A 27,880-nucleotide genomic window follows, 5' to 3' on the forward strand; every position below is an offset into this window, starting at 1 on the left:
ACTAATGGTTGGCAAGATCAGGCCACAGGTCATCAACTTCGTGAAGAAAACGTCAGCATAAACCAAGCAGAGCATTTAATAGCTAAATGGCTTTTCTTGAGTAACAACTCACACTTGTAAATTAATCATGCTGCAACAGTCTCACTCTAGGCTAACTCAACATAGCAATTTAACTCATTTTCCATGTTCTGAATGTGGAAACATTAAATCTAGGTCAGTATCTTCAGTAAATTCAATAAATTATTCACTGAGTCAATTATTTTCTTGAGATCTTTTGTACCATGAATTTTCTACCTCATGCCACAGAACCATTTCAGCATTCAAGGACAGAAAACATTCTCATCTGCAAAGGAACGGGGCAGACATGCATCTTAATCCCAAATTTAACATTGCTAGGTATAGCATAGCAGGATGTAAGTGAACTTGACCCCACTACACATTTGATTACCTTCAGACTGAGACATGTTTGTGTCAATATCAGCTTATTCACAAAGTCAAGAAGGTGAAAATCCTCCATTAGTGCAAAAAAATTTGTATATTCTTAGAAGCAAGTCATTAAGCAGTTTGTCTAACATTGGCTGGAAACTGTAATATAGTTTCAGATCACTTGCCTGATCTTGTAAATCAAAATGTGCTTATTATGATTTAGCAAATTATATTTTTTAACATATTAATTTTGATTTTGCAGTTTACATGTAGGATCAAAATCACACCAAAGTAAAAATTAAAAGTGCAAATTAGAAGTAAAAAATGGATAATAGCCTCCTGTCTTTGTTAGATTTATAGGCTTTTGACAGAAGTGAACTGTAAGAAAAAATTAAATGAAAGATACAGACATCTGCCATGCAGTGTTGAATAAGCAGTTGTAAAAATAAGGGCTAGGCAGTCAAAAGAAAGGCAAGAATACAAGGAGGACTCAGAAAGATGGTTTGGGGTACACACTGGGAGGCCCGCCAACATAGGGAGGGGGAGATTTAGATACACTGTCATAAAAAATTCAGAGCCCAACCACAGTAGATCAGAAGTTAAAAGGAAATCTTCCAGTAAAATCCTGTCAAAATTGACATGCTCAGTATGCTGTTCTTTACAAAGCCAACGCTAGCAGCTGTGCTGGTAATGAATGGCTTGAACTGAGATGCTGCCATAGACGTTTCTGTGTATTGGTCAGCTGACACGCATCAGCTGTGGCAAGTATTGAAACTAGCAAAGGTGTCCCACTCTGTCTGTCCAGTTTATCATCCCTTCTCCCTTAGGTGTTCCTTTTCCTTTTCATCATTGTCACAGCCATCCTCTGAAACAGGTTCTCTTCCTCAATTGCACTCTCAGCAAAACCTCACGTGTTAAGCATGCAGGACCATGCAGTCAGAACCTCAGCTCCCACTCGCTTCCAAAAATTAAACCCTTCTCCCACGCTGCAGCCTTGACCTGCTAATGGTGGTGGTGGAAAGAGGAAACTGCTAGTGATTGCTCCACTGAGTTTGTATTTGAAATGTTCAGCACGCCATTCATTAAAGCTGTAATTATTAATAAGTATTTTTTTAAAAAAACATTGGTGTCATGCATTATTTTTTTCACGGCTTTAGTTCTGACGACTAAGGAACTGACAGAGAGAAGAGAGACTGCTCACACAGTGTCATACTTGGGTGTGTTTAACCAGAACGTTTTTTCTTTGAGTTGAACAAACTGTTCTGAAAAGCCCTGCTTTTCATGGGTTTTCCAGTTATACTGACTAATGTACAGAGTTGAGAGATCAAGTAACAACTGTGTCCAAATAAAACTGGACCGTCCTGAAATCAGAATCTATTGCTTTCTTAGTTCTGAGTCTTCTTCCCAAGCCATTCATTACCAGGGTTATCTAATTACATAATATTTTACACAATAAATGCGAGTATTGTGCTTTGTTGGCATATCTTACATCTCTATTAGAAGCTAATTAGACCACATTTTTCACGTACAGTATGAGTATGCACTAGCTGAACCCAGACACATGGTGCTAAATGTTATGGTGATTAACAGTGGTTCAATGTACAATTCTACATTTTGGATTTGAACTTCACTGCAACAACACTAATGATGTATACTCTTTTCCATCAACCCACTGAGGTTTTGGGACAGTGAATCATTAACTCAAAGGTATTTCCCTTCTGAAGACCTAAGGCAATGCTTACGTACACTAATCCTAGTGTGGTCTCACCCTTCACTGTAACCCAGGCTCCTCTGTAATGCAGATATTAATCTCTAAAACAAGTCAGCAGATGCATCACATACCGATTCTTTCTGAAGCGTGGACACATCATGAACCACATGGCAAATACTTAATAGGGTGTCAAGTGCATTTGCAAAGCAGGCTGTTAGGAGCAGTTTGTTGCATTTAAATGGCATAAAAAGCTGAGTTTAGTCTAAGCTCCGTATTATGTTTGACATTTGGTATTTAATACAAAACAACAGAAACAAACTAGAAGATAGCTCTGGTACCAGCTTTTAGCTGGAGAAGTCCTTAACACACTGCAGCTTACATGACAGGGCTCTTTCCCATCACAGGACACTCCCATCAATAGAGTTTGGGAAAGCCAGGGACAAGAAATTAAATCCCTGAAGCACTTCTTTTTGGGAGCAGGACAGGAAGTGATGAGAACAGCCATTTATTTTTATCTTGGGTGTCTTGGTTCTAGGGAAACGTACAAATGCAGTGTGAATTGTATTGGCAAGCAGTGAGTTATTGATCCATTTTGTTGCTAAAAGTATGGGAAAAGTATCCCTCAAAGAGGAAATAAATTGCTGAATTTGAAGCTTTACCCTCAGCTGGGGAATAATTATTTTTCTGCAGCTCTATTATTGCACCTGTGAACCACTGTAAAATTAAGAATTTAAATACATAATGGAAAAGAAATAGTCAAGGAATGACAGCTAATCGACTCCATTTTCCCAACATCCCCTTTGACTTGCTCTTTGTGGTGCCTGATTTGGTGTTACTACTAAAGGCAGTATATAGTCTCCTTATTTCACAGACTTATTCCACTGAGTGCTACAAATACGTGTTGACTACTTTATCTTTTAGAAACATAAAAAAGCTATAGGCTTGGTACCCTGATGGCATAACTTGCATGTTAAGATTCCTCTTAGGTGTTTTCCCTGCCATTATTTGAATCCCCTACAGCATTCTACTACCCCAAGGTAGTGCTTCCTACTCAAGGAGCTCAACTGTGAGCCTGCTGACGACAAATCTATGGCCAAGAGAGGGGACACCAGGACCCAGCCTGCTCCCCAGTGCCATGAGTTTGCACCAAGGAGTCGGGGTGAAGGAGAGGGACTGGCCCTTCCCAGAGAACCAGGGAAAGGTGAATAATTCCAAATTGCACCATTGGCTTCCTGACCTCCTCTTGGACCTGCATGATACCCCTTCCTCCAGGTGACTGAAAAGGGGCTGCGCTAGCTCTGTCACCACAACCCAGGGTCCCACTAGCATTTATTAATCTTATTTGCAGTCTTGAAATACAGATCAGGACATTAGATGATTCAATTTGACCTTTTCCAGTTTATTGAACACAAAAAAAATATTAAAAATTTCTGGCCCACCTCAGATAGACTTGGGTGATTTTTTCTATGTGATTTCAGAACTGTCTCTGTGATGCAGGATTCAGAATTTGACATGGGGTTTATTTCTTCCTCAAAACAGTGTTTAATGTTTCTGCTTGAGCCTATTGAAAAATAGTGGAAAAGTAACTAGAAACGGGCAAAGTGAAGAATACATCCTGCAGAGAGAGAGAGGGAAGGAGCAGAGGAGGAAAGGGAAATGTCAATATAATCAGCGCTGCAGAGATGGAGCTGTTCCAAGCCTGTATCAGGGCAATTGGTCATTCAGCTTGATCTTGAATTTGTCAGGAGTGCAAAGCCTAACCCATCATTCACTGGGAATACACTGTTTTGCCTTCATTGACTGAATTTTTAGAAATGTCAGCATTTTCCCTGAGAAAACTTTTACAGATTCTCTTGGGTATTGAAGGATACTAGTCTTGCCAAAAAAAGGAGCCTTAGGTTTCTTGTTATTACCAGACTCTGACTCCTCAGAGTGTCATCTGTCATCTTTCAAATAATTTTTTTTGTCAGAATGTGACTTTTTCATTAGGGTTTTTTTCTCTTCTGTCCAGTTGCTTTTACATTGTCCTCCTTCATATTGAAGCAAAAAGTTTTCTCTTGTTTCAGCACAGCTCCCTTTATGTTTCACTTTCTATTTCAGCAGCGTGTTGTATTCAATAGAAGACATTTCCAAAAGGGCTGAGGGTCAGACTTTCAAGTTTGCAGCACTTAACGGCTGCCTATGTTTGAACTGAACATCCATTCAGACAGCTATAAAGATTCCCTTTTTCACAGCGCTTCAGCAGACCAAGCGTGGCCATGCAACACAATGTACTGCTGACTTACAGGTTCCTGAAGCAAATCCTGGTGAGAAGGAGCAGCCATTTGAGGTTCAAAATCAGGATTTCTTTGTCAGCGTCTGGGCAACATGATCTTGCCCCTCGCAAAGCAATTCAGGTCAGTATTGCACTGACGTGGCGGCATTGTCCCTTCCAAGTAGGGAACATGAATAACATCTTGACTTCAGGCTGACATTTCCGTCTCAGCTTGCTGCACATATTGGAAGAGCGTGACTTCTGTAACAACGTTCACTTTCCAATCTCTCATTCTGGTCCTGCAGGTTGCACAGCAGCTTGGTCTTTAAACATGCCTGATCAGCTGTTTAGGCACGATCTCTCTTATATGTGACTGGAGTATCTGTTAAGGTCACTGTACTTCACCAGCACCCAAATTCTAAATGCCCAGTTCATAGTTCTTTACAATTTTATTATTTTGCCTCAGACTGAAAGTGAAAAATTCTATTGGCAGATCAGAATCAAAGTCATCACCTTTGAAGCAAAAGGAGATTTTGAGTCCCCAGTTCAATGCCTGAATGAAATTCAGCTTTGGGAAATTTTCTGTGCCATTTCCTGAAAAATATTCTAAGTATTTTGTGTGTTTTGCAGTGGATACTCTGTCCATGACAGATTTTCTTATCACATATTCTGAATTTTTTCTGCATTTTTGCTGCTACCCATGTGAAATGATCAACTTACTTGTATAATGTGCCCACAAATAAAAGCAAAAACTAAGCATTTTATAAATCATCTGACATTCCAACAGTATGCTGTTTTCTGACTTCAGATGACTCATTGTCATATTTGTTTGCTTGTTCATCTATTAAATGTAACATGCTCTATAACAAGTGACCCGTTTCATTTTCAATTCTTAATATGTCATTTTGTAGCCTTCTAGTCCAATTTTTTTCTCGTCTGTGCCAAAGGTTAATATCTTACAATTAGACATCTAAACAACAGTGGGCCATAGTGACTGCTAAATGAGCAAAACAATTATAATTATGCAGCTTTAGGCATTTCTTCTACTAACTTTCTATAAATAAAAGCTTTTTTCAAAGGTTTTAACACAGTTTGATTACAAGCTAACACTAACTATAAAAGTTATTCCCAAATTCAAATAATTCTGAAGTATGAGTAACGACAGTTACCATAGAACTCTAAAGAAATGCAAATTTTTACATATTTTTCTCAAATTAGAACACCTTCTGATTACATACAGACACAGAATATAAGCATAAAGCACATCTTATATCAGATATTCTTGCTGATTAGTGTATCTTGATTAGCGCATGTTAATGGAATGTGATCACTAATGCCATTATAAAACATACATTTGAACAGTGTTCAAGATTGTTGATATCTGGCAAGCTCTATAACTGTTTTAATATTTTATAGTAATAGTACCACATTAATATCTTTTAGGTATTTTTCTCCTCTGTCGAGCTTGTGGATCTGCTACAGGTTCTTGGCTATTTGTGTCAATCACCTTTCAGGATCTATGTGCCTTTCCTCTCATTCTACACGTTTGTTTTTGAGCTCTTCCCCGCCCTCTTCCCCCCTCCCTCTTCCAAGAAGGCCAGCGTAAATAAACTGTTTCTGAGGCCATAAAGGCTGTGTAAAATGTCTGAATGACAAAGTAATGAACAGTCGTTTTGACTGGAGTCAGCACAAGTATTTATTGCTAAGCAACAAAGACGGATGTCAACGAGTTTTGCCAAATGCAGATGGTGAGTAGGTTTGTTGAAAAAATGAAATCACTGTAACATAACTCTTTACAGCAGATTTTAATATAATAGACGTAAAATGCTCTCAACTGCTCAGAGTGAAGGGCTCCACAGAGAGGAATGAGGTTAATTTAATAATAGTTTCTGCTGGCTTGGCCTGTATTTTAGGGAGCTGCTTATATGTGAGAGTATTCCTAATCTCTCTCCGCAAGACTTAAGGAAGGAAAAACAGCTGCAAAGCTTCCCTGAAGTGCCTGTCCTCTCAAAAGTTGCCATTCAGAGTGTTATTGAGAACAAAGGAAGGACACAATACATCATACCTGGTTGGCAGGAAGGAGGTGTTTGGAATATGCAAGTACAACCTTACTGGTCTTCTTAGTCTCTTACAGCGCAAACAATATTTAGCCCTGTTCCGCAAATGCCTTTGTGTTCTCCCTCTGAACAACTCACCAGGTGTGACTGGTGGGATGAGATTGATGATTATGTCACTGCAAAGTTGAATATGGGTCCTACGGGGAATGTCCACCAAACTCCTTTTATCCCTGTTTGAGACCAGATCTGCCACAGTGGAGAACACGCTCATTTATCTGCTTTGAGCACACAGGTGAAAACACAGTAATCTTTATGCATAACCTTTAGGCAAAGCTCACTGTCAAAATCAGATGCAAATTTTCCTTATTCCCATAGAGATCGCACAAAAGCGGACCTTAGTTCCAAGCTGTGAGAAGTCCTGCCTCTCTGCAGGGGCAGTGTCCTTGGTGTGAGGAACGTGAAACCAAATGGCTGTCGGTTAGCATTTAAACACTATGCTGGATGCAATCCATTCTGATTCAGTCAATCAAACTGCTAAAATAATCCTCTGTAATTCACCTGGGGTGCAAGCTGCTCCAGGAACCAGCTACTTCCTTTCCTGAAAACTGTCTCACAGTAGTAGTATAAGTACACAAAATGCCTGTAGTAGGATAAATACACAAAATGGTGTGATGATGGCAATAAACACACACACAAAACCAGCCCTACATCTTGGTGCATCTTGGGCAACTCATTAAACAAGTGTCTTGCACCTGAATGAAAAATGCTACGTGTACGAAAATTACTACATTCCCTTGAGTAAAAGAAAGATCAGACAGAGCTCATGTGGGGCTCAGCTGGGAAAAAATATTTTACTTGAGGCCATTTTTATTTTTCTTAGTTGTGTTAGGCAACCAGTCATATTGTGTCAAGCCAACAGCAGAAAGACAGCAGTGACTGCTTAGAATTAGGTAAATTCACCTAATAAAAACATCCATCAGTTTTGAATAGTGATTGCATCCGGAAGATTTTAGGAAAGATGGTATTTTTTTGCCACTTGCTTCACTGCTTTGATGTGTTGTCAGTGGTTTGGGATTTTGAGAGGTTTGGACCTAGTATTCGAGTTCGGTTTTGCTGTTTGTAAATGTTCATAAGCTAGCGATTCACAACTTGAGTTATTCACAGATTGTTCACTTTTGCAGCTCGTTACTGGATATTTGCCCACATGGTGTGTTTCTGGTATCTGATCAGGCAAGCAAAAATCCTAAAGAGCAGAAACGGTGGACTGGTGACAGTGGTAGTGAGAAATGCATACTAATACAGCCTGAGAATTTATTTCTTCAGGCTTTTTGGATTTGAAGATATTTTCAGGAACACTCAGCCATTCAAATATTTAGCCTATAGTGAGAAATATCAGCTGTGAAATTGAATTTCAACTGTTTAATCACAATCTTCTTTACGAATCTGTTTGGACTGGGGGGAAACTCCAGGTTTTTCAAGCAGTCCTATTCACTGCACTTTTATTCCTGATCCAGGCATGTAAACAAAACCACAAATTTCTGTTTTCTCCATTTCTGATGCAATGCTGAAATGCCTAGCACTCATGTCCTTTAGTCTTAAAAGCTATTAATTCACTTGGTAAAGATGAAAAATGAGGTATGAAAACTTGTCAAGCCTACTGAAAGTTGTAGTCAGTCTTTTTTAATAAACGTTTTTCAGAAACTCAGTTTTGTCTATGATAAATACATTTTTCCCAGTGTAGCACTGTAGATTTAGTACTTGGTAAAATCTGTTGACAGCAGCTGGATTGTGAACTCTATTTATCTGCAAAACATCTAGAGTAGATGCAGAGACAGCATAAACTTTTCCACCCCATCAAAGTTCTTTGTCCTTGAACTGGTCTGACTGTCCGTAGATGTGAGAGGACACTCCCTTGTGCATGTCCATTCTGCTGTCAGCCTTTCTGCTCAGCCTGCCCGCAAGGACTAGAATTAGTGTCAAAATATGATGGTGGGTATTAAATATTTAGCACTGTGGGCTCGGATCTTGAGTTCCCACATGCCACCTGAGTGGCTAGTCTATAGAGCGTCCTTTGACCTATAGGTGCTGGTTGTTCTTGAGGAAAGGGATGACTTCACCAAGCCAGGTCTGGAGACACCATCTGCCCAGCCACCAGCAGCCCTGGGCACCCCTGTTTGGTGCAGGGCAGGCACATGCTGACGACGCTGAAACAATCAGAACTTCCTCAGGCTTAGCCTCCACCTTCTAAATCTCGGACAATTTCTGCAGCCACGGGGCTCCTTGCAATGCCTGGGGTTCTGCCCCCGCATGCCCAGCGTGCTCTCCAATTTCAGCTCCTTCTGCCTGTGAGAGGGCTGCAGGCGAGAGGAGCGAACTCTTTACAGCCAAGGACTTGCCAAGTCTGTTGTTGCACAGGGTGCCTCATAACGTCCTGCTGAGTATAGTCCTTCGCTAAATAAGCTTTTTGCAGCAAGTGCAGAGTATCTTACACTACCTTTCTTCCCAGGCACATTCTCCTATAATTTGAAGCTTGCACCTCATGCATCTCAGTTGTAAGGGACATGAAATTCATACTCCCACTTAGGATATTATCCAGCATTTTGCACACAGTCTGCCCCTTAATTTTCATTGCAGTAAACCTAAATTAGAATATCAAAGGACCTTAAGAACTTTATGGAATACAGAAATTTGCTATCATTGTACTCTGAATTCAGAAATAACGGACTTAATTCCAATTTTATCATGTCATTTTAAAACAGCAAACCCTTTAGTCCTTGAGAAAAACTCCCAATCTAAATTATGATGATGATTATTTTAAAGAGACTCCAGCAGTCAAGAGGTAAGTTGAGATGAATAACCAGTCTCAACTTGCTAGCTTTCCTATGGCTATCCAAACCTAACATAGAATCAAGATCGTTTAAACTGAAACCATCTATAATGTTAGTTGCAGTTTGAACTGCACCACAGATAGACAACCCTTTCTAATCCGATCCCTTTGTATTTGTGTGATAATATTGCCCCACAGCTAGTGATCTCTGAGCAGATACTGCAGCTCTCTCAAGCAAAAGCACACATTGCAAAGGCCCTTTGACAACCAAATCCTCCCCTCAGAGTAAGGCAGAGTCTGGAAAATTCCACTGAGTATCGAAAGAGCAAATTGCAGGGGGTATCTTTCTTAGGTATTAATTGAGAACAATGTTGGTATATTATCGTGCCCTCATAATAATCTAATATATTGAAAAACATCAAAATATATTGAGCTATTAAAGCCCTGATGCTGATTTGGTGTATGTATGTTTTAGCTGCTGGCCAGCGTTGTCAAAATGCTGTGAAATGATCCCATTCTGGTACGAAGACGGAAAAGTTTGAAAGCCTTTTTTTATTTTGATTCTTTTTGTCCAAGACATGTCTTACCCTCTATCACATTAATAAGGAGACTGCAATACACACTGTAGTGTTATGAAATGCGAATACACCTCGCTTAGAGAAAACAGGGAAGATCACTTGAGAATACAACAGTTAGCTGCTCCTGGCTGTGGCCCCAGAAGCTCCTGGTAAATCTGACTTCAAAAATCAAACTTTCAGCTACATCAAGACGTACCAAAAGAAAGTGCATTTATGTGGCTCCTTGGATGTGCTGTATGTTGCATTTTCTGGTAACTCACTAACAAATTCATATCTTTTCTTTTTAGACAGGCGGAGTCAAATAACGGGCCTCAAAGGGACTACCCTTCAGAACAAGCATGATTTCTCAGTGTTTTCTTAGAGAAGGAAACAAGGAAAAATAAGTAGAAGCAGATGGCATTTTATTTCAGAAAACCATCTCTCAGAATTGTGTCATCTGAAAACCCAATAACTGAGGCAACTTGTCTGCTACAGAATTTATGTTTGCTATTAGGCCCATGAGCACCTGCACCTATTGCTGTGTGAAAGGTTTGAGAGAAATGAAGTCAGGATGTTGCATCAAAATCACTGATATCTAATAATCAGTCACAACAAATATTTTCCAAATATTTCAATATTTCTTATTGAAATCTTGCTTGACAGACATCTGGAGATCTTCTTTGACGCTCAAGCCAGCTTCTGGAGGAAATAAAATACCATAAACAGAGATAGATGGTAGTATTGATCTTTATGGTGATGAAAATTAGGATACTGAAATGCCAGATATATTGAAATGCCAAAATTTTGATTGACTTCAAAAAAACAGATTCTGGGGCTTTAAAACTTTTTAATTCAATCACATAGAAAGGTCAACAGAACTTAGCTGCTCTTTAAAAAAAGGACAAAAAATGTCAATAGGTCTTTTACACCTCCACAAGATTCAGCCTTTAAAAATATGCGTTCTGCTTAATAATTAGGCAGCTATATTATACCTTTAGAAGTTGTTTGTATGCTGGCGTGCACCAATGGGTTTAAAGTTGGGGTGGGAGTGGGGGGGAGGCACGGGGGGTGTGTGGAGTGTGAGCGGGTGAGTACATGCATGCATGCATGTGCATGTGTGTGAGACAGATTTTTCTGCATGGTTTTTCTACTTTCTCAGCACCCAGAACTTTGTCCCTTTGAAGCTGGGGCACAAGGCTGCCCTCACTCAAGCAGCAGAGAGCAAGGAGCCAGGCTCCCTGTCACAGGAGGGTAACTGCTGCAGGAAGGAGGTCACATGAAATCCCCCCCAGCCCTTCCCTGGTGGCAGCAGTCAGTTGCTTTTGCAAAGCTTAAGGATGGGTGAAAGGGGCAGATGGGCTGTGGCTGTTTGGCTACCCCAGCACTGCCTGCTCTGCCTATGGTCGGAGTGGTCTCTGCTACCAAATGGGGACTCTTAAGTAGCTTGCTGCATGGTTCTGCCAGTTCATACAGAAATTGCTTCAGTACTCTGTGAAGAACAAAGACAAATATTCCACTTCCTTTAAGAATTCTGTTGTTGTGCTGCTTACATTGCAGAAGTTGGTAAGACTGTAAAGAAATAAGAGGCTTCAGCTCAGGAAAGACCCAGAGAAACCTGAGGTGATGGTAATTTGTTATCCAAAAACAGCACAGGTGAATACTGATGTGCTAGGGTACACAATTTGTTAAGACAAGATCTATTTTGTCCATTCTTGTTAGAAAAAAATTTGGAGAAAAACATCAGAATCTTGATATTTCTTTAATAATCTGAACTCCCCTGTGACAATACCACACAGACAGAAACAGCACACAGACGATGGTATAAAGCACTTAACAATGTCACTAAACTCCCAGCACAAAAAGAACCCTAGCACCTCTATTAACAATAAGCACTATTCAGTGTGGTAGTTCCAGCAACACATTTACCGAAATGTACGCCTGCTAATTCTGAAAAACATCTCCATATGAGAAAAGAATAAAAGACATGACATAAAGTACACAGTTTACACCAAAGCTTTTAAGAGGAGCAGCTGCTTTTATACTTGGCTTGATTTATCTCAGCTAACAAAGCTTGGTAAGATGCTATAATGCTGTTTGCTAAGACTGGTTATGGATTAAATAACAATAAAACCTTATTTCTGAACTTTCCACTCTGCTTGTAGTGCCACTACAATAGCTAGCTGCCTGCCTTCACAGAGCCACTGGAAAATCTCTCGAGTCCATCACCACTCTCTATCCTCCTTGGATGTGACTGTGAAATGGGAGACTGCTACACATGCTTAGTAGAAGCTTCTTGGGGTCCCATTACCCAAAGTGATTAATCACCATTGTGTCTGCTTTCAGTCAAGAGCCTATTTACCATGATTAGGTATTTGTATTGGATAAGTTTGTCATACATCTAGGTTAGAGAATATAAAGTAAGTTTAAGATGCATTTCACCATGTCAGAGTCAAAAAGGGAGGAGGTATAGGGAGAGCTTTCCCACTCATAGAAGCATGGAGTTATTAATTAGCTAGTCAAGGACTTTGCTTTAGCAAGAGACATTTGCATCTCCAAGGAGCTGAAGTAAAAACACTTATTTTAATTGAGAGGAATGATCAGATGATCTCTTAGATAATGAAGCAAAAGAATAAGTTTCAGGAAGAAAGACAAGATCAATTGGGGCTCCTTAGAAAATTTCAAAGGAGAAATGTCTTATAAGAGATAAAACTTTGTCCCAGGAAATTAAGTATACGCCATAGGACTAGCTCACTCCTTAGGGTATGCTGCAGGCCTGCTCTGCTGGGTATGCCCTGGCCGTGTTCCAGCTCTGTTTCGGGAGACCTAGGTACCACCTTGGTCCCCTTCGGAGCTGTGGAGACGTCCCTTTACACTCAGACAGATTAAGTAGTTTCCAAAGGCAACACAGAGAAGGTCATCAAAAAGACAATAACATCACAGACATTAGCATCTATATGTTTAGGACCGTGTAAAACCACCTCTTCTGAGAGAAGGAGTCATTCAGGGGATAACAAATACTGCTGGAGCGAGACAAAGACCCTTTCTGGAGCAGCAGTCATCAGCCCCACTTCGCCTGTTCCCCAGGAACAGGAGGATCAGCATGCCCAAACCCCAGAGCTGCCTTGCTATTGCTACTCAGGCTCCACCTAACTTCTACAGTGTAAGAAACCAGGCTCTGCTCGCTCAGCCTTGGGATGTCAAAATTAACGTCTGCCTACTCGAGTAATGAGCCTTGAGCTGGTGATTGAAAATGTTTCAAGCATCCCTAGTTTCTCATTAAAAAGCCTGCTTTTGCAGATCTCAAACCATTTATGCAGCTCCTGTCTGAATTTTCTTCAGTTCTTCACTGTGCTTTTGAAGCACAGGCAGTCCTCTAGTAGTAGCACCACCAGCCCTGCAGACAGGGCCATTATTGCCCCTCTGCCCCTCCTCTGCCCATGTAACTAAAGAGACTTCACCTTCACCTTAAAAGAGAATTAACCCCTTTTTCTTCAGTATCAGGCAGGGAAATCATGTTTATTTTGGTAATTTATTGATACCTCACTTTCTTAAGTGCCACCTCAACCCGGTATATGGATGTATCATATCTAAAAAGCCTTTTGTATTTATTTGCTTGTTCTTCTGGTGAAGCTAATGCTGCCGATTCCTTCTACCACAGAGACAAAGAAGCAGTTTGCAGACCAAAGCAGTGTAAAGGCTCAGCAGCTTCAAAGTGGGGCTAGCTAGCTCCACAACACCTATACCTGTACAGAGGTTGTTACAGAGTCCATCAGAACAGCCGTTCAGCCACTGTAGTGCTGCTTGCTGACTACAACATGGTCAGAATTGCATCCCATCTAACCAAAAATACAATCATTTATAGTGGGGGCAAAACCAGGAACTGTGACAGGAATTCTTTTAATTTGTAATTATATAAACAACTAGAGATAGGCTACAGGAGGTAGAGCTTGAGAATATGCAGCTTGATTCTTCAGGTAAAGATCAATAAAGCATGTACGCTGCAAATAGTGCTGTCTGTGGAGATCTTTGTACCAGCTCCAGCACTTCCTCTGAGAGGTGAGAGGCTCTTCCGATATCTCAGGAGTCAAAAGCAGAGAAAAGGTAACAAAGCAGGGAGGAGGACAGAGATGGTTAAAAGCAATTAGGAACGTCCTCACTATTCAGGAAATGGACAGAAGTTTCTTGGAGCACAACAAAACTCCCAGTAGGAACTGTTCTTTTCTACCTGGCAATGGATTTCTGAAAAGTTGAACAGCTCTGTAAAGATGGCTTCACAAGGCCAGAGGAATAAGAGATATCTCTAAGGACAGCCCTGATGTTCTGCCTTATCTTTACTCACCGTACTTTGTGCTCAGGCAGTGTTTTCCCAAAATACTGCATGACAACCCCAGAAAAGCAGCTCTTAAAACTACAGGAAGGATGTGCCTTTGGAGCTCTACTGACACATGCTGAATTCAGCATCTGCAGACAGCTTTATTTTTTTTTTAACCTGGCTAATTATCCATGAATTCTAAATTTAATCACCATCAAATATTTTCAGATTCTGATTAGCTCTCCTTCAAATCAATTTAAATTAAAAATGATCCTAAACACACACCCCTGGGGCCTGGGCAGGTGTCCTCCTACAGAACTTGTTTAAGAACAACCTTCCTTGGTGATTAACCTGACCCAGATGGCTTTCTGTTGAAACAGGCACGCACATCATCCGTTGTGGCATCTGGACTTTAGGGGAGTCAGCTTTACCTGAGGGCAGTACTTCCTACAGTGCTTCAAAATGATCCCCAAGAGAAACACCTCACTGAGTGCTCTGACACAAGTCATATCTTTTTCACAATCAGTCACTGTTTAAATGAAAAATCACAGTTTAAAAAAAAAATAAACAAACAACAAAAAAACCCCACTGAACTGTCTTGTGTCTAGATCCAAAAATGCAGGACCTGAGGGCCAGAAGCACACATAGGATCAGACAATCCAGTACCTCAAAATCTGTACTTGTAAAATATTTGGCCTGAAAGGTGGGTTCCTCAAAACCTGTATTTTAATCCCTCTAAATCTGGTTTATAGTTCTATTGTCTTTGTTAATGATGCTTTAAATATTATCAACTTAAGCTATAAACTTGGTTTGTTCCCGTGAAACAGACACACAGAAGCTCTTGTTCTTTTAAATCAGAAACAGAATAAGGCCATTTATATCTCTATAGACATGATTCTATAAAGATGTGCAGGGAACTGATTGTTAAAAGGGGAACATTGATTTAGGATGCCAGTAGCTCTTTGCAGTTTAGGTCAGGTCAAACTTAATGCAGCATATGGAGTTGACGTCCAGTTTCCAATTCACTTCATTGCTCTTCCTTATGCACTCACAGCACATTTGGATGCCAGATTGTGCTTAGAAATGGTGGTGAGGAGGGTGCGTAAGGAATCCTGCTTTCACCCCTGTGAACAGTCAAACAAAACAGCAGTCCAGTTTGCAGTCCTCCACAGGGACTTCACAGGAACAGGCACCATGGGATACCTTGTTCGCCTTTCCCGAGTCTTCTGACACTATGGTCCAGATGATCACCTTGTAGGTCTGTGCTACCCATCCCAGCAGACGCAGCTGGCAGACAATGCATGTCATCCCCAAAGCGAAAGCATAATGATAGGTTCACCTCCTCTGTAGGCAGGAGCTGCAAGAGGAACACCACCTCTTTGTAGAGGCTAGTACTGTTCAGCCTCCAAGCTGTAGATTCCTGCAGCTGTGGTGATTACTTCTAAGGGTTTCACAAAAAAATACTTGAGAAAGACAAGCTTGCTGCCAATAGGTTTATACTCGGTATACACAAATCAAAATAATAATAAAAAAAAACCGTGGTGCCTCCACTCCAAAACAAACCAACCTGCTGAGAATCATTGAGCTAGGACTCTTCTCAGGGCAGCATTTCACTCTTTCATGACTTCAATACAAAAAGAAGGAAAAGGTATTGCAACTTTCCTGACACTATTAAACTTCCTGAACGAGCAATAAGCGGGGTTTCATGCAGCTTCCCTGCCCTTCGGAGCTCACTGGTGACGGAGGAGGAGCTACTGTTCCTACAAGCCTTTGACCCTGTGCTGAAGGTCATGAGCAGGAGGATGGAGTCTGCTTTTCCCACCCCCATAGGACTCCCTGCCCCAGCACAAGCCGCCCCCCTTCTGCGCACTGCTCCTTTGCAATACCTCTGACCCTCTGCGGAGGAGAGCTAGGTGCACTATCAGATGGAGAGCAAAGGGAAGCATGGCCAGTTTGCAGTGTCTGCTCATAGCCTCGTGGAGCAGAGAGACCTTGCAGATAGCCTGCTGACTTAGCTCTGACAGGGTAGGAGGGTGGCAAAGAGAGGATAAAGCTCTGTCTGTGCAGAACAGGGCACAAGGCTGCCATTGCAAATACCAAAATCCTCAGTAGTATTGCCTCACAGGTCTGGTATCCTTTGAAGTTCCATGCCTTTGATACTATGGTGCTACTACGATATGTCCACCACCCACCATTAAGGCCACATCTAGATTACGTCAGTAGTGAAATGATATAATAGAACTTGAGAGATTAAATATTTATTTTAAATGAACAGTGACATATCTTCGTAATTTTTTTAATTTTGAGAATACTCTGTGCAGATGACAGCACATATAGATACAAGGTAGATAGTTTCTTGAGGTATGAAACAGATTTTTGGTAGCCTTACTATTATGTGCATTAAAGCAGTATCTAAGATCTCCATTTAAGAGAGACACGTGCACATGGAAAGAAACCTTTGTCAAACAAGCATACGTGCAACAGAGACAACACAGATAAAAGTGCTTTTGCCTCCATGCTTTAGTCTCTTTTGCCTTGGTGAAACTCACTCTTTGCTCCAACATTTTCATCACGAGTGGTCCATCTTTCCAGTGCTGTCTGCAATACCTAGCTAGATGAGATTCACTTTCCCTACAGCTTAATTTGTGCCTTTTGTGCTCCTCTCAAAATCCTCTCTAGACAGCCTCTAATAATTTTCTTGGTCAAATGGCAAAACTAGTGCTTAACCCATCCTATTATTGTCTTCTCATCAACAACAGATGATTCTCACTTGGTGTCTTTAACTTGCTCTTCTCCCAGTTAACCTCCTCACTCTGCAACTGCTCCCACAGCAGAGCTCTGAAGGTGCTCATTGATCTTCTCTGTGACACAGCACTCAGCAGAAGCTTTGCAGTCTTATTCCCTCTCTGCTTTTTGCCTGTAAATAAGCCATACTGGTAAATAACAAATCATCTATCCTGTTGAGGTCACTGACCAACACATTTCTTACCCATCCATAGATGTCTCTCATTTAACTCAAACTAAACTAACAGTCTGTTGCACTGACACTTCCTCTCAGTGCTCTGACTTCAGACTTGAGCTTAAGTGCAACATGTCCAAAGCAAAATCCTCTCTTTCTTCCCATTTCCTTTAGCTTCACCACTGTGGGAAATGCCACAAAGACTTATGATCAGGAATCATCTTAGATTTGAACTCCTTATCCCTGCCTGCCTTGCACTTCTCTCTGCATAACACTTCTTCACAGCAGAAACTTATAACCGCATCACTCACTATCTCATTACTTGATTCCCACAATATTCTTTTCTCTGGCTTTGACAAATACCATCTTGCACTGCTTCTAGCCTGTCAGCTGCAAAGTTAGTTTTCTTAGCTCATTGTTTTGACTATGCCATTCTTCTCCTTGTATTCTGTAAAAACAAACATAAGCTGCTCAGAGTGTTTTCAGGGCTTTGTAACTGATCAATCCTTTCTCATTTACTATATTTTCATATTTAAAGGCCACATTCATGTCATCAACTTTACCTCAGACTTCCCCCTCCACATGCCACCTAAATGTATCAATTTCAAATACCCATTGATATCTGCAGCCAGATTTCTAGCAACTGAACATCCAAACCCAGCTTGCTTGCTTGCTCTTTTCTGCAGATTGTGGAACCATCTTTTCCACCTCAGCTACAAGCCATGTGATACCAGACTGGCCAAGCCAAAGGCTGTGATGAGGATTATTAATGAATGATACAAATGCCTCAGTAAACCAGCCACAGTATAAATTGCCTGATTTAATCTCAATCCCCCTGCCCCATTCCTGACATTTCCAGCTGTGGTACATATTTTCTTCTTGTTACCCAAAGAAGAGTCAGACATACTCTTACTGAGGACCCTGCTTTGTACCATGCAAGTGAGTGAGAGTTTCACCAGTGACATCAATAGGACTACGATGGATTTGTGTATTTAAAACTTGGGTTAGAATTAAAACCTGTGCCCTAGAACACTGTGCGAGAAGGGGCAGCCTTTTTGCTAGGAACCAAGACTTCCTGACAGTGACAAGTCTTGATCACACTTTAACTGACATTTTCTATTGTATGACATGTTAATAGCCATCACATTCAACTCCTTGGGGTATAGAGGTCCAGACCTCTCCCAGAGCCAATAACCATCAGATTGTCCCACACTTTAAGTCTTCTCTTATTACTTGTCTTCATTGGAATTAACTCATTTCAGTCATCAGAATTCCATTCCCCACCACCAGCTATCAGTTTTCAGTATTTTCCCTGGTTTAAGCACATGGCGTCTTTCCAGTGATACAAATCAAGCCTTCCATTGACTCAGTGGGAGTAGCTGTTCCTCTAGCTGATAATTACAAAACCAAATGGTGAATACAAACATGAGACAACAAGTTAAAATAATCTTATATTTGATGGAAAAAAAATTAAATAAATCAAGAACTCAGCTGAAAGAGGGTTCTTTATTAATAGGCATATTTTAAAATAAAATTGATGGGAAGATAATTTAAAGTCTGTACAAAGATAGAAAGGAAGGACTGGCCAAGGCTAAATACAAAGAGATAGCAGAAAAAAAGTAAACTATAAGTATTGATACTAAAAAAGAATAACAAAATTGTATAAGCCATCTGTTGCTTGCACATAATCAGGGTTTGATTCACAGGCAGAGGTTCATTCAGGCACATGTTGTCACCCATTCCTGTCTGTATGATGCTCTTCCAGAACATGAATTCTTTGCTATCAATTTTTTATCTTCCATAGATCTTCTATCATAGTTTTTGAGGGGGGTGTAGCAGCTAGCAAAACCTGAGTGCTATCAATGAGTTCCAAAACAAGATGTTTTACTCACTGATAAAATACTTCATCTTTTAGTTTTGGTGTGTGTCTGTAGTCTGGCTGCAATATGTTCTTGTCCAAGTAATTATTTTCAGATAACATCCTGAATGATTCTTTAAATTGTAATTGATTCTTTTTTCTTTACTAAAAGTTAGAAAATATCTTCCTTTTTTTTATTTATTTCTTTCCACCTTCATACTCTGTACAGATTGTTACTAACACCGCTCTTCTAGGAGTGAGAAGGGAAAGCCCTTTTGGCTTCCTTCTGTGACCCCAGGTTCAAGAGTTGGGCTCTTCCCAAGAACGCACACTGTGCCCCCAGCTGACAACAGGTGCAAGGCCATACAGGCTGTGCAGTCGGGGGATCTAAACACAGTTCTGGCATTGCATTCTCCTGTCACTACTGACTGCACGACCGGGCACATCAGATCAACAGCTTTCCAATGGATGGACCTTTGACTTTACGCTACTGTGGCCCTTAAAATCTCCACTTAAAATTTGGTCCCCAGTTGGGCTAACCTCTGTAATAACGTACAGAAGAGACTGGACACATCAAAAGATTTTGCAGTCATAATAAATAAAGTGTTGGCAAGCAAGAAGAGCTATCGAGATCAGAGGTGACATTATGACTCTTACAGTATTTCTCAAAGACGAGGTCGAGTGCACAGTTAACCCCAAATGCACCATTACCCCAAAGTTACTGGTTACTGTCATGTCTGGTCTCAGTTAAAAGCCATTACGGAGCCCACCAGTCATACTCCCAGATTTTTACTGCTGGTTAGAGAATTTTACTAGTCATCCATGACCTGGCTGAAGGGACAGAGCACACCCTCTGTGTATGCTGATGGTACAAAGCTGGGAGGAGTGGCTGATACCCCAGGAGGCTGCGCTGCCACTCAGAGAGACATGGACAGGCTGGAGAGCTGGGAGGAGAGGAACCTAATGAAGCTCAACAAAGGCAAGTGTAAGGTCCTGCACCTGGGGAGGGACAACCCCATGCACCAGCACAGGCCAGGGGTGACCTGCTGGAAGGCAGCTCTGCGGAGAAGGGCCTGGGGGTTCTGGGGGACAGCAAGCTGCCCACAAGCCAGCTGTGTGTCCCGGTGGCCAAGAAGGGCAAGAGGACCCTGGGGGGCATTGGGAGCAGCATGGCCAGCAGGTCGAGGGAAGTTATCGTCCCCCTCTGCTCTGCCCTGGTGAAGCTGCACCTGGAGCCCTGTCCAGTTCTGGGCTCCCCAGTTCAAGAGAGACAGGGAGCTGCTGGAGAGGGCCCGGGGCGGGGGGGGGATACCAAGGTGATGAGGGGACTGGAGCATCTCCCTTCTGAGGAAAGGCTGAGAGAGCCGGGGCTGTGTAGCCTGGAGAGGAGAAAACTGAGGGGGGATCTGATCAATGTCCACTAATATCCTAAGGGTGAGTGTCAAGAGAACGGGGCCAGGCTCCTTTCAGTGGTGCCCAGCTACAGGACAAGGGGCAACGGGCACAAACTGCAACACAGGCAGTTCCATCTGAACATAAGGAAGAACTTCTTTACTTGAGGAGTGATGGAGCATGGGGAGAGGCTGCCCAGAGAGGCGGGGGGTCTCCTTCTCTGGAGACATTCAAAACCTGCCCAGATGACTCTGTGCATCCTGCTCTAGGAGAACCTGCTTTAGCAGGGAGTTGGACTAGATGATCTCCAGAGGTCCCTTCCAACCCCGACCATTCTGTGATTATTGCTCCCAAGAAAACATTTCTTCCTCTCCTTATTCTCATGATAAACTGCTATGGAACATCTGTGGGGATTTATCTTTAGATAAGAGAAACATAATATATTGGGTAACTTGGCAGTTTTCCAAGGTGTCCAGTGCCACAGTTCTAAGATTTGTAACGAGCTGGGGTAAGGAATGCTTTGCTATATGTCAGATGACTAGCCAGATTTATTGTTAGACAAGATTATAGATTAAAAGAAAGTTACTTGAGAAACATAGGTTTTCAGAATGGAATGAAGTTGCAAAATATAAAACGATAATGGCATCATTACGATTACACTTAACAATACATGTTCTCCCTGAGTGAATTCAACAGGAGCTATGCTGTACATCATATTCTCTTAGGTGTAGTTGGAAACTTATCTGCTGCTAATGAGTTAAAATGGGATGATTTTGTCATGACGGTTCTTACATCTGGCACAGGCCTTCCTTCCACACACTCACACCCACTTGGGCATGGAAGAGCACAGGACAAAGGCTGAGAGCCCCTTTCTGACTCATCTCAAAGCAGAATGTCTCATCTCTGGAAGAAAGCTTTCCTCCTTCTTGCTTGTGAGTGATGCCACACAATACTGAGGAAAAAGGAATTACTTTACTTTCTTCCCACCTGTCCTCCCAAATCTTCTAAGATTGCCACAGTATCCCTCAATTAAGACATTCAGCCTGCCTGTTTAACAACCAGTTTTAAACATGTATGTAAACCAATGAATACCAGAAATATTATAGGTACATCTTAGATCTATTGGTCTAATGCTGAATGAATAAAAATAGCTAACAATGTGAGTAATGCAAATCCATCTGCATGTTTTTGGTTGCATGGATTTTCTTCTACCATATCAAGTTTTGTTTGTGCACAGTATGATGGTTGATGTATATATATGAAAAATAAGGATCAATGAATGAAAAGGCTTCCTTCTCCAGGCTACCCTATTGAATAGGACGTACTCTCAGTGGATTCATGACTCATTAGTGGTTTACTCAAGCACAGAAGTCCCAGTGAACTGTCTTTACTTACTCTCTAGACCAAGCAAAGAACTACACCAGCTCAGTAACCAAAAGAGAGTAGCACTTACAAAGCTAGAGGGAATAGATAATAGTTTTGTCAGGAAGTAACAAGGGAGTCAGGACTCTTTCCTGGCTGAGTTGGAGATCAAGCAACTGCTGGGAATGACAGGCACTCGTCTAACTCCAAAGAGTTAGATCTGACTGCAAAGTCTAGATCCATGTCTGGAACACAAATGAAAAGTGGGACCTGAGACTTCTGGAGTTTGACAAAAGGCAAGTAGATCACAGCCCTCAGCAAGAATGGTTGTGAGACTCCTGGCTGAAATGTGCAAGGTGAGGAAGAGTGCTAAAGCTAACAGAAGTGGCTGGTACATGTGGAACTATTTCTTTGCACTTCTGCATGCATGCATTCTTGTGAAGCTTCTTTCACTCTATTGTCTAAGGTTGACATATGTATAAAAATAATTCTGGGTTGTTTTTTTTTTAACTTGACTGAAAGAGTTTTAAAGGTAACTCTAATGGCAACACATTTTATCCCTCCAGCTTTTCCATTCCTCAAAATCAGGATCCTGGGACACTTTAAGGATGATTTGAGAGCTGGCAACAGAGGAAACATAGTTATGAAAGCTCTGTAGCACACAGCAACGTAGACGAGAGTGTGCACAGACCCCAGAAGCCCTGAGACAGCATATGGCACTCAAACCTGAAGGTTGGTGGCAGTGCCATGGAGTTGCAAGCTAGAGGACCGGCAGACTGCTCTTCCTGGTAATGAAGCAGGCCTGTGTTTTCTGTCACTTTGTGCAGTAAGGATACATAAATCCGCACAGGTCTGGGTTCTGATATCACCTGTATTTTGCTATTTCTCTGTCACACTGTAGGTAAATCACCAGCTGCTCTCAGCATCATTTTGCACTGTATCCTGAAACATGGAAAAAGGCAGCTCATGGCAGAGAATTCACTCTCAGATACAAAAAAAGAGGGATGTTATAGGAACTGAAAAGAGCACTGTGGGTTCTGAACCTTTAGGACTGGCCTGCAACAGGCCAGAAGACAACGCCACCATCTGAGAGCCAAAAGGATTAAAAATCCTGTCTGTCATCCTATATCACGTTTTCTGCAACTGAGCATGGGGTGGGAGGCTGCAACTGTCATCATTTTGCTTCTGAAACACTAAGGGCCAAATCATGTGAGTACTCTGACGAATTCCTACTCTCTTGGAAATCGTCTCTCCTAGGACTGGCACAAACATGTTCTGAAGAGTATAGGACGATAATAATGCTTTTTTTTTTCTGCAAAGGAAGAAGATCAGCATCATTGTCTTTCTTAACAGAGAGGGTCTAAGGCACAGAGTAACTCAGGGACACTTAACAGGTCAAGACCAACCCAGCCTTTCTTCTGCTCCTACATCCACTCGTTATTCCCTCTTGGGCAGCACACTGCTACAGGGCCCGGGGCAGCCATGGTGTGGGGCAGTGCCCGTGAGGCAGGTGCTGTGGTGGGTGACATGGCTTGGTGCAGGGGAGCAGCACTGCAAAATACAGCGTGGGCAACCACTGGGGCTAGCAAAGCCTCAGCTCTCCTTGTGAAGGTGAAGAGTGATTAAACACAGAGAGCAGAACAAAAATGGTTTTCCCTGGGGCAGCTGGTCTCAGCAGTTATGCTGAGAGATTGCCTTGCACTGAATTTCAGCGTTTCAAGGAAAAATTAAATTCATGAAACTTCTTATATGCAGCGAGGATGGGAAAACAAGCTGTTAAGATGCTCACAGAGGTCAGGCAATAAAAATGTATTTATTTATCTATTGTTTCTTTAGATGAAAACATCATGAAATAAGTGTCCAGACACTCAAACACGTGGCTGGTACTAAACATCAGCTGTCCTTCAGACAGGCACCCTGCCCTGCCTCTGCCAGATGCTGACTTAATGAAGGAAAAAGCATTTTCCCCTACCTTCCTTACTCCTGGGCTGCTTGCCAGCTCCTTTCCCAAATCCCTGTGCCTCTCTTTTTGGGAAATGGGAGCTGGTCACACCTCTTCTTCAGCAGCAGCAGGAGCCATCTCAGGCACCCCTGCTGACCCAAGATGGGCTACCATGGCAGGGGGCAGGAGAGTAGCCCCCTCAGTCCCACTGCAGCCCCTGACAGCACTTCATAGGACCTTCCCAGCCTTGTGTGGGGCTGCCTGGCTCTGTGGACCAGATCCTGAACTCCAGCAGTCCCACTCAGCAAAGTGAGCTGGCTGGCTGAGCAGTCAAGTCATCCCCTTTGTGGTGTGTAACGCATAGACCAAGTGCAACTGATGGACATGTATGACTGGGTTTACTCCTGAAAGTCCACAGCTTTCTGGCCAGAAAGCTGACTGACTTACAGCTGTAATATCATTGTTTACCGGCAGTCACAGGCCTAAAATCGTTAGCAAATAGTGATGCTTGGTCACAAATGGAGCACATGGTCCCTCCGCCAAAGGGACTGGTATCCCCTCCACTCCCTCCAGCAGCCTTTTATGCATTACATGAAAGCAAAATTACAGTAATCTCAGATATTAAAGGAAATCAATACTTGCCAACATGAGCTCTGCAACAGTACTGAAAAACTGTACTTCTTTACTAATCTAGTAGATCAGAGAATGTGAAGTCTTGAGCTAAATGAGTCTTTTAGCCCTGAAAGTTTTCCTTGGGATTTAGAAGCACTCATGTTGATAAATGCAGGTCCCTCAGAAAAAGAGCTACTGCCACATTCAGGTGATCTTTTAGAGAATATACCATTTTTCTTGCCAGTATTGACCGTCCTTTTTGATATTCCTTTCCTATAATTTTTGGTTTCATAACCAATTTTTTAGGAATACATAAGACATTTGGAAAGGGAAGGGTACAAAGCCTGAGTTTGAAAAAGGTGTGTTGGAAAATTTCAGCTTTTCAAACAACTGAAAAGAACACTTAAGATTACTTTAAAAGCATTTAAAATGTCACTTTTTTCTTATAAAACTAATCTGCAGCTATACAGACCCCAGGGCTGCTCCTCTGCTTAGGAACAACTGCTTCATTAAATGCAACGGGAAACACTGGTTTGTTCTTTTTACTGTCTTTTTAAGGATGGGTCTGAATTCTCACCCTTTAAGCAGGAGTATTGTCTCTAGCCAATTCAAGGATTTAATCCACATACATTCCTCAGGCAAAAATCCCATATATAAAGGAAGTTGAAAGAATGTGAAGAACCTCCTTCTATTAAACAAATTAGTAGCCACGCAGCTTGGAAGAAGCCTGGTGGAATCCCTTTAGGATCTTTCTCTAAGCCTGATTAAAGGAACTCAATTATGTCTGCTGACAAAACTCTCAGAATATTTTGTGTACTGTAACTGAAGGGTGTGACTGAAACCTGTCATTCAGGCAGAAATCAGTTCACTGTTCCTATAGCAAAATGTAATACTCCCAGAACTATTAACTCTTATTTAATTGAAATAAGTACAAGAGTTTAAAAGACTAGTTGGGCAAGGGTATCCTACAGGGTGTTGACACCCAGCTGCTTTCTGTGAAGCTGAGTTATAGCAGTGCCAATTTATGAACCAGTGATTTAATTAAAGACAGAGGAGATAAAAACCTTCCTTCATAAATGAAAGCTAATGCCCTCGAATTGTATATATGAGGAAGAATACAGAGAAGCATGTGTGAGCCTTCTTTCCTTACAACACCCTGAAGTTCCCAGCTCTGTGAAATTGTAGGATGATAATTTTTTTCAAATATTCAGTTCTTCTGTATGTGTAGAGACCCACTCAACAATCCAGAGCATCAGGAATTGGGCCCCAGATTTTCAAAGCTGTCCACCAGCTCCAGAAACCTCGTTCATTGGATGCCCACACTGAAAGACCTGTGTGATGCTTCCTTTGAATGCAATCATTATTGCACCACTCAGTGTCCCTTTTTAGCTGCAAATTAACACCTAGTAGAGGAGTCGTGGCCGGGAAACTAGCAGAATAGCTAGGGGTCACGGGCTGGGGAATCAACATTCCTTGATACAACTGGAAACAAGAAAAGCATCAGAAATGCTTCCTGGGGATTTTCAGGCACGGTGGAATCAGACCGAGCAGCACTGCATTTAGAAATGTGTTGTTTCCTACAATAACGGTGGCACTCTGAACGTGCCTGCTCTCCCTTGCCTTGCTGTTGAGTTGTCCTCGCATAGTGCAAAGAGGAAGAAGTGCCAGATTGCTTGTGTCCGAAAAAGGCTTCAGACACACCCTGATAACACTCTTTTTTCCTGACTGTTTTCTAGTTCTACTGTATTATTTCAGAGGCAGGTCTGAATAGTATAGTATACCATATTCTCATAGTATGCAGGATGCAGGACACAGGAATTTACAAGATGAAACAATGCTGTCTTCTGCCTTGTTTTCTATGTGCCATCTTTTGTCTGCTTCTCTGACTGCAGTTGTTTTCACAGAACAGTGTCCTCAGTGTGTCTAAAAGAAGAAGTCTTTTTGTGATTTCATTGTGCATTCATTGGTGGGATTATTTGCCCTTTTTAGCATCACTCACCTTTGCTCACTTGTTTTCCAACCTGCCTAGTGAAAATGTTGACCAGTCTATGTCTCATGCACATCTGTGGGACTCAGCTGTCATCCAAGAGGAGGACAGTGCCTCTCCCCAGGGTTCCTGTGAGGCCCTGAATGACAGACTTCAGAGATCACCTCTTACTCTGAAAACAAGGAATTTATTGGTAATTTGATTTAGTTATATGTAAACATACTGCTCAGAAGTATGCTTAGGTATGTGAGTATATTGTCTGGGCACCAATACTTGTCCAGTGCCTTATTGGCAATCTTCAGTGGTAGCTTCTGTTAAAATTTTAGCCAAAGCACAATTATATAAATGAAAGAGACTGATTAACTTACCATGATGACTTCTTCGATCATCTTTTCCATTAGTGTGGAAATCATCAAAGTGCAGAAAGCTTGCACCAAGGCACTTCAGAACTGTCTGATATGTAAGATCTAAACTTGGGATGGATAAGATCTAGCTCTGGTATAACACACAGATACTGTTATTCTTCAAGGTCCTGAAACAGAGAACAGCTCTGAAATACTTGTTTGTGAGCTGTTCAAGATTGCTTAGTGGACATCTGAATAATCACACTTAGTCTATGGTTATCTATTCATTCCTTCAGCATGAAGACTTCACAGCATATTTTTGTAATGCTCTTGCTATAGTCTGATGGGCAGTTTCTGAAATTCTAATTAGTTTAATCTATATTAGACATTTAGGCTTCCAAAATCTGGAATAGTGGCTGCCAGCTATATCCCTTCTCAATTTTTCTGGAAAGAGATAAAATGTTAGGTTACATGTTAAAAAGCTTATCTGCACCCTACAAAGGCGCACAGAGGTAATGGCAGGTGGGGGAAGCCAAATAACACCCTCCCTCAGCTCCTCCCAGACCCATCGCAGAAGGGCCAAAGGGCCACCAAAGGCCCATCTCCGCAAGCCCAGAAGAGCTCAGGGCACAACAGCAGGTGGTTCTGGGGGATACAAATTAAGAACTGAGGAAGGTAGAGCCAATCTAGGTCCTTCTCAAAGTTGTCCCAGGGGAGCCTCAGCCCATGTCCAGGCATGAAACCCATCACGATGAGTCAACAGGAGCATCTTTTGAATCACGGGAGACTACTACCTATGGGCATGGGACACATTGTGAGATTCAAGGGGAGAGCATTTAGGGATAGCAGAAGACTTATGGTGGGATGTTTAGTGGAGGAACCAGAGGTGGGGAAAGGGAGGGCTCAAGGTGGTTTGGGGAGGAATAAGTGTAGGAACAAATGACATGATGGAGTGATAAAGGGATAAAAGGGGCTGGCCCTGTGTAAACAAGGCTGGTTGGTGTGGTTGCCTGGACATACCTTGTGCCTGATCAGTGCAGTCTTGTTGTGTCTTCTTACTAAACTCTGTTCCTAACTTTTCCTGGGTGAGGATTTTGTGTGCATGTGTGCGGCTGGAGGTCTAAGAGCCACTAACTGCAGTGGGATCATGAGTGCGAGGGGCTGCATGTCTGTGGTGCAAAAACTGGAGATACTAGCAAGAGTGAGTGTGTGATAACTCGCGAAATTCAAGTCAGAGTAGCTGGACAGTTGGTGAAGTGTCGTGGCAGCCAGGCATGTGT

Source organism: Falco peregrinus, chromosome 7, assembly GCF_023634155.1.
Source record: "Falco peregrinus isolate bFalPer1 chromosome 7, bFalPer1.pri, whole genome shotgun sequence".
NCBI classification, from domain to species: domain Eukaryota; kingdom Metazoa; phylum Chordata; class Aves; order Falconiformes; family Falconidae; genus Falco; species Falco peregrinus.